Source organism: Cavia porcellus, unplaced genomic scaffold (genome assembly GCF_034190915.1).
Source record: "Cavia porcellus strain 051 isolate PalLab524CR breed Dunkin Hartley unplaced genomic scaffold, mCavPor4.1 scaffold_1, whole genome shotgun sequence".
In the NCBI taxonomy this organism is placed as follows: domain Eukaryota; kingdom Metazoa; phylum Chordata; class Mammalia; order Rodentia; family Caviidae; genus Cavia; species Cavia porcellus.
The window spans coordinates 136,025,346-136,036,619 of record NW_026947484.1 but is presented as its reverse complement, the minus strand read 5'-3'; the positions used below and the strand labels follow the sequence as shown (position 1 = coordinate 136,036,619).

Below are 11,274 nucleotides of genomic sequence, written 5' to 3'. Positions count from 1 at the left end.
TAAAATAGGCTTTGTGTTGGGTTTTCCCTAAATATAGGGTAAGTGTTCTGTGCATATTTAATGTGAAATAAGCTATGCAGTGATGTTTGATAGAGTAGGTACATTAAATGCATTTTGGACTTGTGATGTTTTCAACTTAATAGATTTATAAGGATGTAACTCCATTATACATAGAGGAGCCTCCATACTTAATATCTACAATGTGCCAAACAATAAAGCTGATCAGTGATTCAACAGTTCATTGACTATTTATTGACCATAGTCTTAGTTACTTTTTCATTCCTGAAACAAAATACCCAAAACACACAACACTAAGGAGCAAAGGCCTATTTTGGTTTTCAATTTGTACAGTTTTCAGTCCATAGCTAGCTCTAAGGCAGGGCAGCATGGCAGAGGGGTATAGCAGAGGAGGCTTGTTTATGGCATGGGGGTGAAGCAGTGAGAGATAAATCAAGGAATAGGGAAGAGACAGACCCAGGCCATGCCCCCAGGAGTCCCCCTCACCTTTCTGGCTAGATCCCACCTCCTAATAGTCAGTCATAGCCCCCTAATTCAGTCACCTTCCAAAAGTCCTGCCTACAAGTGCATGTGACTTTGGGAGACATTTCAAATATACTGTAAACCCTAACAAGCACTTACCATGTGCCAATCACTGCTTTCTGCTTTTGCTCTGGGGACACATTAAAACAGACCAAAGCTTTTACATTCTTAGAGTTTGTATTCTCGTGGGGAGAGATGGACAGATGAACATGCAAAGGAAAAAGCAAGGCAGAAAAGATAGAAGATGGAGGAAAGAGTGTACAATCCCCTCCTGGGGGAGTTCAGGTGCTCTGCATGAAGCTGCTATCTAAACAGAGCCTTACAATAGAATATGATGTGCTGTGACAGAGGCCAGGGTAGGATGAGTATTTTGGAGCACAGAGACGGCATACCCACCTCAGCCTGTAGAAGCAACATGGCTTCACTTAGCAGTGGCCCTGGAGCCAGAGTAGGATGAATATTTGGTAGATAGAAAGATAGGCAGCTTTCTGGTCAAAAGCAAAGACGTGTCCAGGAAGGTGCATTAGATCCATGTGCAGTGCTGTATGCCATAGAGGGAGAGGACTGGCAGGAAGCTGCTGGCCCTGGTGAGGGGGTAAGGCCCTGACATGCTGGAGATGTTATGGGAAGAAAAGGGAGGTAGCGAATGTTGAGGCAGGATGGTTCTTTAGGGCACCTGTTGACAATTAGGCCGAGGTAACAAAGTGTACTGGGCTGGATGGGAGAGCATGGACGTGGGCCTTCAAAGAAAGAGGCAGAGGCCAAAGCTCAGGGGTCCCTATGTCTGGGCTTAGAAGTTAGGATCCATGTGGTAGGCTGTGGAGAGCCATTGATGGGTGTTTATGGCGAGGAGAAGGATGAGCAGACCATGATCGAGTGTGCAGAATGGCTCTGGGTAAGGACACGTGGAAGAGAGAGGATGGATGGCTAGTGAGACATAGGATGCCCAGGGTGGCAAATGGACCTGAGTGAACACAACTGCACAGGCAAATGACAATCACAGATGGGGATGCAGGAGGAGAAAGGAACTTCAGGACAAAATGTAAGTTCTAAGCATGAAGGGTGAGTGTAAGGTACCAGTGTTATGGCTCAGATATGAAATCCGTCCCGTCTCCACTCATAGAAAGTGATTGGCCCATGAAGGTGCTCCCCTCATCAATAGATTAACCCACTGATGAGTTGATAGCTGAATGGAGGAGGTGGGACCTAGCTAGCGGAAGTACAGGAGCATGCCTTTGTAAAAGGTCTGGCCCCTGACCCCTGACCCCTGACCCCTTTGTCCCATCACCTGCTTGTGGGAGCAGCTTTCTTCAGCCACATCTTTCTAGTACAATACTTCTGCCTCACCACAGAGCAAAAGTAATGGAGCCATCTTACCATGGACTGATGCTTCTGGAATTATGAGCCAATAGAAACCTTTTCTCCTTTAAATTGTTATTCTCAGATATTTTGTCACAGGGACCGAAAGCCAACATGTGGAATGTGCAGGAGCAAAGAATAGTTGCTCACATCTCCTGAGCATTTGTTATGTGTCAGAAACTGTACTCAGTATTTGACTGGTCTTATTTATTCCTCACAAACTTCCATGATACAGTATAGGTATTATATTATCTATATTCTACAGAGAAAGAAAGGTTAAATAAATTGCCCAAGATAATAGAGGTACTAACTAGTGAATACAGGCTTTGATCCTGGGTGGCTAAACACAGATTCCTCATTTTTTAATCCATAAACTATTCTACTCTTTTGATAATGGTTTTTAAAAACATTGTGACTTTTTGCAGTATTGGGAATTGAACCCAGGGACTACATTGGAATGTGTCTCCAGACCTTCTGTAACAATTTTTGAGGCACTCTTGCTAAGGTGCCTAGAGTAGTGTCAAACTTGCAATCTTTCTGCCTAAACCTCTCAGAGAGCTTGGGTTACAAGTGTGTGCTATGATGGCCAGTACTGGACTTAGAACTCATGAAGAGATAGGCTAACAAGAATGAATATAACTTTTGGAGATTTTTGTGTAGTACAGAAAACAATGTGGTACAGAAAAGAAGGATGTATATAGGAATAGACCATGTGAACCAGAAAGATCAGATAGGGAGCTGGGATACTGAGACAGCTGCTGTTGTTTCAATACTGGAAGCCTTTTGATACATCAGGGAGATAGCACCAGAGAATGGTTCAAAATTTAAGAAAGAAGGGGTAATTTGGGAGTCAAAAGGGACATGTCATCAAAAGCACAGGTGGGAGGTCTGACTCCGCACAGGCCTAGGCAGAAGAGATGACCAACTTAGCACGGCAGGTTTAGGGGTGCTTCGAGAACCTGACTGCCACTGAGATGGCAGATAACCACAGATAAATGTACATTCCCCAGTGTTTTCACAAGCAATTTGAATACACCCTGAGGCCCTTTTGGGAATGCAGGCACAGTGCTGTCTAAAGTGTCTTCTATATCTAAGAATTTGTATCTCTAGTGAGTTGGTTTGAAGGTGGGATGTTTAAATGGAAATTTGGAAAAACAATTGAAATGTTGGGTTTTCCCACTCAACCTCTGAGGAGAGTGTAGTCTGTGGATGGGATCGAGTGTATTTCTGGTAAAGTCCCTCAGCCTATGGGGGGCCTAAAAAGGCAGACACGATCTGTGGACTAAGTGCACTAACTCCCCAGGGGTATCCATCCTTGTGTCCGCCATAATTCTCTGCAAGCCTGGGCAGGCAAGCCAGCTCCCAGGCCCAGGAGGGAGTGCTATGTCAGATAGAGATCTCAGATGTCAGAAGGAAGATCCTGCCAAGCCTACAGTCAACCATTACACTTGGGCAGCCTTGTTATCAGTGAAAAGGATATGAGCCAAGCCAAGAAGAAGAGGGCCTATTGAAGGCACCAGTCAGTGCACATGGCCTGAGGGCTACTACGTGTTCCAGAAATGATTCCACTTGCCTGGGCAGTACACACGATGATACTCAGGCCCAGTCATGGCAGAACCAGGCTAAGCTACCAATATCTTCTGGGATCCAGAAGTTTCTTCTTTACTGTTATTTCTTAATCTATAGCATCATCATCAGTAATTCATTAATTATTTATGAGAAACACTTGAATAACACAACACACGTAGTGTTAAGCTAATTATTTGGACAAACACCAGGTGGCATCATTTTCCAAGGGTGAGCCAGCCACTGGAGCTGCGGCCCAGCTCAGACTCATCCAGCCTCAGGAGGAGAGGCCAGCGTGGAAGTCAGGTCAGGGCTTCTGGCCTGCTAACAGATCTACTGTCTTTCCTGGGTCACAGATGGTCTCTATGGAAGCTGCAGGAGGGAGAGAGTAAGTCTGGACATAGGACGATATTGTTAGTCCATTTTAGCAATCATGGGTGATTGATCATGCCTTTTTGTTTTCATATTTCTGAAGCTTTGACATGGGGGGCTTTGTTCATCTTAAAGTGACTGTCCCTCCCAGCACTTTCTAGTTCCCAGAGAAAACAAAGACTCCCCTGGGAGCATCCTGCCTGTTGGCAAACCAGGATGTGCACCCAACCACTCCATATGTTGGGCTTTTGTGGGGCTCTGACTCTCTGGACCACTAGCCTCCTTCTCCAGTCACCACAGGTCAAGTACCCAACAAACAGATAAGGCCTCTGGTCCCTGTAGCTTGCTGAAATTATTCAAACTAGTCAATCCTACCCTGCCTTGCCTGATCCTTCCCACAAGAGTCACAGTAAAGTGTCTGACCCATGCTTTGCTTCTGCTGCCTCTGCCTCATCCTGACTGGCGCCTTCCCATGTAGCCCTACACAGCCTAGCCTGCCTCCTCCTCTGGGGATTGTGACTAATAAACTATATTTTCACTGTCAATTATTTCCTGATCAGTTGGCTTTTCCACTCCTGAATAATAATAAAAACCTACTTTTAAAAATATTTTATTGATACAAGGTCTTACTCCAGGCTAGTTTTGAAACTGCAGCCCGTCTGTCTCAGCCTCCTGAGTACCTGTAATTATAAGTATGTCCCACTATGCCCAGCTCCTACCTACATTTCAAAATAGGGTTTTTGGGCTGAGGATTTAGTTCAGTGGCATAAGTGCCTGCCTGGGAAGCACAAGGTCGTGAGTTTGATCCCCAGTACCAAAAAAGGAGGGGGTATTGAAACTTTGCTGGCCTGTGAACTGTATTAATGGCCAGAGAGAAAGGATTAATATTTACTGTGTTCTTACAGTGCTTCAGGCATTGCAGGGAGCATTTTTTCCTTAATATTTTCTTTTATGGTAACAGCTTTATAGCAAAATCTTAAATAGGCCCTCACTTCAAGGTCACAAGATTGAAGGTAAATTCAGGTCTTCTGATTCCCAGTCTGTGATCTTCCCACTGCACAGCTTATGCAGAATATTTATGGGATACACAAACCCTCAGCATCCAACAAAGTAGATATATGTAGGAGACCATTCCAGCAACTCTCCTTAAATGCAAGATCTGTGTTACTTAACACAGATCTATTTTTGTTGTTTATGTCCTCTTCTTTTTCCCTAATCAGTGAGCACTGCTTTTTCTTCTCTACCACTTCCACTTTTCTTTACTTCTTTTTTTCTTTTAAAAAGAAAAATAAATTATTTCTCTGCAGTGTTATTTGTGAATTTTCTGCAACCCCTCATGAAAATCTGAAAGACAAAAAATTATAAATTCAGGAGATAACAAGATTGCTTCTTTTGATTATAAAATGCTAAGCTTTGAACTTATTTCCATGCTTTAAATTCAATAATAAGGTCTTCAAATAGGTACTTCACTTGAAAATAGAGGGATAAAACAGAATAGAAGGGCTAGATTTATCCTCCTACCTGAAGTGATGACAAACTAAGACAAAATTTATGAAACAACATGGTAATGGAAGGCGACAACCCCTAAGAATAAGGAAACAAATGAAAGAATCCATACATTCACTCTGCATGCTGCCAAGGAGTTTCTGGGTTGCAGTACAGGCAGAGCACAGGTGGAGCTAGGAGCCAATGGAGCCCAAGGAGACCAGAGTCGGCAGGGTGAAATAGGAGGTAAGAGGGGCACAGCTGTAGACAACTATGAAGCTCCCCACGAGTATTCAACTGAGTGCTGTTCAGTGCAGATATGCTAGGAAAGCATCTATTGCGTGGACAAAAGAGAAAAATATCTAGAACTCATAGAGGAAAGTTATGACCAGCTAGGTTGAAAAAGTCATAACCCAGGGTGCAGTGAGTAGTATCATAGGAAGATGTTGCCTCAGTGGTAAAGGGAATAAAAGAGAGAGAGAGAGAGAGAGAGAGAGAGAGAGAGAGAGAGAGAGAGAGAGAGAGACAGAGACAGAGAGACAGAGAGAGAGAGACAGAGAGAGACAGAGAGAGAGACAGACAGAGAGAGAGACAGAGACAGAGACAGAGACAGAGAGAGAAAAAAAGAAGACACTGATTTTGTTGTACCAGTTTGTCAAACAAAGTTTAGAAGCAAAATCTAAAAGTATCAAAATTCTTCTTAAATACTTTGCTTTATAGAATAAAGGTTTGGAATATTTATGGGATACACAAACCCTCAGCATCCAACAAAGTAGATATATGTAGGAGACAATTCCAGCAACTCTCCTTAAATGCAAAACAATTACTGCAACTTTGACTATTTGGAGACTCATTTCCTTATACTGATATGTAGAGAGCTGGCTAGGGTATTTCCTTCTCTCTTCAATTGGCTCTAAGCATTGCAAATAAGGCTAGCCGAGGTGCTGGTATGTAATCTCTACAGCCAACAGACAGTCCTGTTTCCCTGCATAGTGTTCTCCATATAAAAGATACGAGCCCAGGGAGATGTTAGAGCCAGTCAGCTCTGGGAATGTCAACTGAATAGGAGCCTCAAAGTAAAGAGGCTATGAACTCCCCAGGCATAAGAGTTTGCAGATCAAAAGCCAAAGGGACAGCCTCCCTAAACAATTCAGTTGCTACCTTAATTAGATTATGTGAATTGATCCTTCTGCATGTATTTATATCTGCCATTTACAAAGAAGCTTTTGTCCCACCTGGTCAGCCAGCTCAAGTTACTCACATAATTCTCACCATTTTCACTGTCACTCATCCCCGAGCCACCCCCCTTCTTCACAAAATAATAAATTTTGGAAGAGGCCTAAGATCAAGGCCTTTGTCCACATGTCCTCATGGGGATTGGATTTAGGACCCCTTGGCTGCCCTCAACTTGGAACATGTGTTGGTGTCTTTACTCTTGCCATGAGCTGCATTGGTGATGGTAGATTGGAATTAACTGCTGGGATTCCAATGGTATCGGAATGGGATTACAAATATAACTTTTTGGATTGTGAGGAAAATTAGAAAGAGGATTACAATACTTGGATGACTATACACAGTATTTGGGATTACAATAGATATACAATAAATGGACCTCTATGAAATAATTTCCAAAGATATGAAGGAAGGGTTCAATAATATGGCTCATAATAAGAAAGAAAATATATCAATTGAAATTCATTAGGACAAACACAGTTGATAGAATTGGTAGAAAAATACATTCAAATGGTTATTTTAGTTGTATTTTTCATGTACAAAAAGCCAATGAAAGTATTAAACTTAATAAGCACAGATATGAGAGACATAAAAGAAATGCAAGTTGAGCTTTTAGAGATGAAAATTATAATTTCTAAAATAAAATTACACCGGATAGGATTAACATAAGACATAGAAGAAGAAAAAATTAGTAAAGTTTAATGCTTAGCAATGGATACTATCCAAAATGAAACACAAAGAGAAGAATGAATTTCAAACAAAAGTTGAAAAGCGCATCAGTAAGTCATGAGTAATTTAAAGTGGTGTAAGGTACATATACTAGGAGTTCTCTAGGCAGAAGAGAGGAAGACTAAATGAAGTAACGATGACTTCCAACTTTATAGTATGATGAAAACTGTACACACTTAGATCCAAGAAACTCAATATATTTAAAGCACAAAGAGACACAAAGAAAATGCTGCCAAGATTCACCAAAATCAAATTGCTCAAAACCAGCAGTAAGTGAGAAGCTTGTGGGACTTGGAGGTAGACAGACACTGCACATTCAGTGTCTAAAATAAAAGTAACATCATCAGAAACAATGCAAGAATGAAAACAGTGGAGAAAATCTTTAAACTACTGAGAGAAAATGTCAACACTATGTAGTTCTATGTTCAGTAAAATATCTTATAAAACTGAAAATGAAATAAGGAAATCTTCATACTTACAAAATCTGAAAAATGTTCAGTGGCAGAGTTTATTATTTGTTTCTTTTACGATGCCTAATCTGTTACTAAACTCATTCAGCTGATTTTTTAAATTTAGACACTAGTGTTTTTCTTGAAGTTTTATATGAGTCTCCTTTGTATCAATCATGTTTCCACTCAAATTTTTGAAAATATTTTCATTGTAATTGTAATAATTATTTTAAGTCCTTGTCAACTAAACTGAATGTCCGTGTCAATTTTGTATCACTTTCAGCTAATTGATTTATTTTTCGCTTATGGATCATATTTTCTTTTTTTGCATGCCAGGTAACTTACTGTACACCAAACATTGTGAATTTTACTTTATTGTGTGCTAGATATTTTTGGTATTCTTATAAACATTTCTGATGATTTTGCCTAGGATAATGTCACCTTGCTTGGAAATAATTTTATCCTTTTAGGGATTTCTTTTAGAATATGTAAGTTGAGACTTGAGTTGTGTTTAATCTAGGGTAATGACTTTTTGCCTCTTAGAAACACATTTCTGAATACTAAAATGTCCCATGGCTAGTAGGTTTCCTATTGAAAATTCTAGCCACCTTATTTTTCTGTGCTGTTATCTCTGTCACCTCAGCAGATACTCTTTTAGTGCTTTTCTGGGTTTACTTACCCAAGGCAGTAAGCTTGAGCAATACTAGGTCTCACCTTGCTTGTTCCTCATCTCTCAGAGTCTGTTGCCCAGTGTTCAGTTCATGAAATCCAGTGTTCAATATATTTTGTCCAGTTTCTTGGATAAAGGAAGGAGAGTAAATCTAGTTATTTCCTCTTGCTTAAAATCAGAAGGTCTAGACCATTTCCATTAATGTAATTATTGATGTGGCTGGCTTTATATCTACAGTACTGCTATTATTTTGTTTGATTTGTTCTTTTTGTACTTTTATTTGTATTAGTTCTTTGTGATTATTTTCATCTGTCACTAATTCTTTAGTTATATTCTTTAATTTTTTTCATTGGTTGGACCTGAGATGGTAATTTACGTCTCTATCTTATGTCTATTTTAAAATAATATCATTCCAGTTCACAGATAGTATGAAAAACTTACAATCTCTTTCTCTAATCTTTTTCTTGCTTGTTGTCATATTTTTTAATATACTCTAACAAATTATAAACTGCTTTGTTATTCTTTTTGTCTTGAGTTGGCCAACTATTTTATAATAAAATTCATAATAAATAAAATAATGTATTTTACATTTATCTTAATGTTTAATTTCTGTGTGCTTTTCCTTATAGTCAAGTTGAATTTATATCATACTCCTATTACACAAAGAACTTAAATTTTAATATTATCTACTAAAATTGATCTAGATTTTCTTTGTCTGAAAAAGACATTATCTTGCCTTCATTTTTGAGACAGATTTTTTTCTGAATGTAGAATTCTGGGTTATTGCCTTCTTCAATTATTTAAAGATACCATTGCTTTCTTCTTGTTTATATAGCTTCTGGAAGAGTCTTGTATTCCTAGTCTTTGTTTCACTATACATTTTTCTATTTTCTCTTGCTAACTTTAAGAGGTGCTCTTTATTTTTGGTACTTTCCAGTTTAGTGATGATGAGTCTTGGTGTTTAAAAAATATGTATCCTACTTGGGGTCCTCTATAATTCTTAGATCGGTAGTTGCATATATTTTATTTTTTAAAAGGAAAAAGACATTGACAGTTATATTTTCAAATATTATTTCCACACTATTGTCTCCCTTAATTTACATGTAATTTAGAGCATTTAATATTGTTTCACAATCTCAAATAATTCGATCTGTTATTTTATTTTTCTCTTTGTGTTTTAGTCTGAATAGTTTTTATTGACTTACCTTTAAGTTTACTGATTCTTTTCTCTGATGTGTCTACTTCACTCATGGGGCCATTAGAGGAATTCTTCAGCTCTCATATCATTTTTAGCAGAGATTCTTTCTCATTGTTTCCATCTTTCTGCTGAAATTCACCGGTTCTTCATGTGTTTATATTTTCCCCTTTAGCCTTTGCTATATTATTTAGTGTGTCAAAATTTCTGTCTGTTATTTGGATCGTCTCTGTTCTGATTTTGTTGATCCCTTTACCTCTTAATAATAGATTGCTTTCTCTTGCAATTTCATTTGCTTCATAATTTATTATCAAATGCCAGACATGCATAGAAAAACAGAGACTGCAATAAATAGTATTTCAACTTTGTTAGAGTACCTAGATCTGTTGGGAGGTTTGGAAAAACCCAGCAATTTGAGTGTGAGTCTGGTAAGACAGAGCACTTACCCAGAAAGTTAGTAAAGCTACTTTATTTTCAGGAGTAAGGGTCAAGAGTCACAGTTTGCTGTGAGCCGGTCCCTGATGCTCAGGAAACCTGCATGGGGCAGATGAAGTCTCATCTGCTTGTGCCACACTTTGCACCACCATAAATGAATCTCCAAGGCACTTCACTCTGAGTGTTCCTCAGTATCCCTTGCTTGGTTTTATACCCAGGGGACACTTCATGGCTAAGAGGAAGTGCTTTAGGAAATCTGGCTTTAAGAAGAATGAGAACAAAAGCCAGACTATACAGGACAGTGTTTCCTCATCTCAGAATGTTGCATTTTGGGTACATTTTACCTAAGGATTGCAAGCAAAAGAAGGGAAAAAAGGGTCAGCCAAAGTCATTTGGAGACCAGTCTTCCCATACCTGGAAATAGGCCTGCCTGTGCTATTGTCAAACCCTAGTGGTTATGAGGAAGAGCTGGTTTAAGATTCAGGGTCCAATAGTGGGCTGCCATTACCTCCACTTGGTGTGGCCGAGGTGCTAGTGAGTGCTTCTGAGTGTCAACTGGTTGCAATTGTGTACACCAAACAGGAAGTCTCTTTCACTGCCATTCCCCTTCCATCAACAGCAGAGTTCCTGCTACTCAGACCTAGGCTCAAGGTAGAGTGGGAGGTGGTCTTTCTTGTCCTTAACTTGTCTCTACTTGAAACAGACACAAGCACCTGGATTCAGGGACAGATGTTATTGACATTCCTGCTCTCCTCACTGTGGCAACAAAACTATGCTTTGTATCTGTTGTTGCCATCAAATTGACTGTCTCTACCCAGCAAGAAACTAAGCTTTTGGAAGTTATGCTCCCCCACAGGCATTTTGATGAAGCAACTGATCTGTGTGAGGTCTTTACTGGGAGGTAAGGAGGGAAAAGACAGAGATTTGGAACAGAGGAGATGAGAGTTACAAATATAGTTGTTTTTGCTTTTTCCCTTCTTCTGTTACTAGTGGCTCTTTGTCTATATCCAGGGATAAGCTTTCTATCTTCTCTTCTGGGATTACTTATTCTGCTCTCCAAGAATCCTGCATCTACAGGACTGTCTCTGGTGGCTTAAGGACTTTGTGTCATAGGAGAGAATGAGTGTGATCAACTTTTGTTTCTGTCTGCTTCTGTCTTCTTCTCTGTTGTGCTAGTCATCTGGCTTCAATCTGATGCTAATCCGTGGGGCTCATGAAGAACTTACCAGTGAGGAAAAGTA

At 39.8% G+C, this 11,274-nt stretch overlaps 1 pseudogene; it reads left to right on the top strand.

Moving 5' to 3' along the window:
• Positions 1-1,258: 1,258 nt before the first annotated feature.
• The window catches only part of LOC100733927 (mortality factor 4-like protein 1), a 54,203-nt pseudogene continuing 44,187 nt past the window's right edge, over positions 1,259-11,274 (top strand).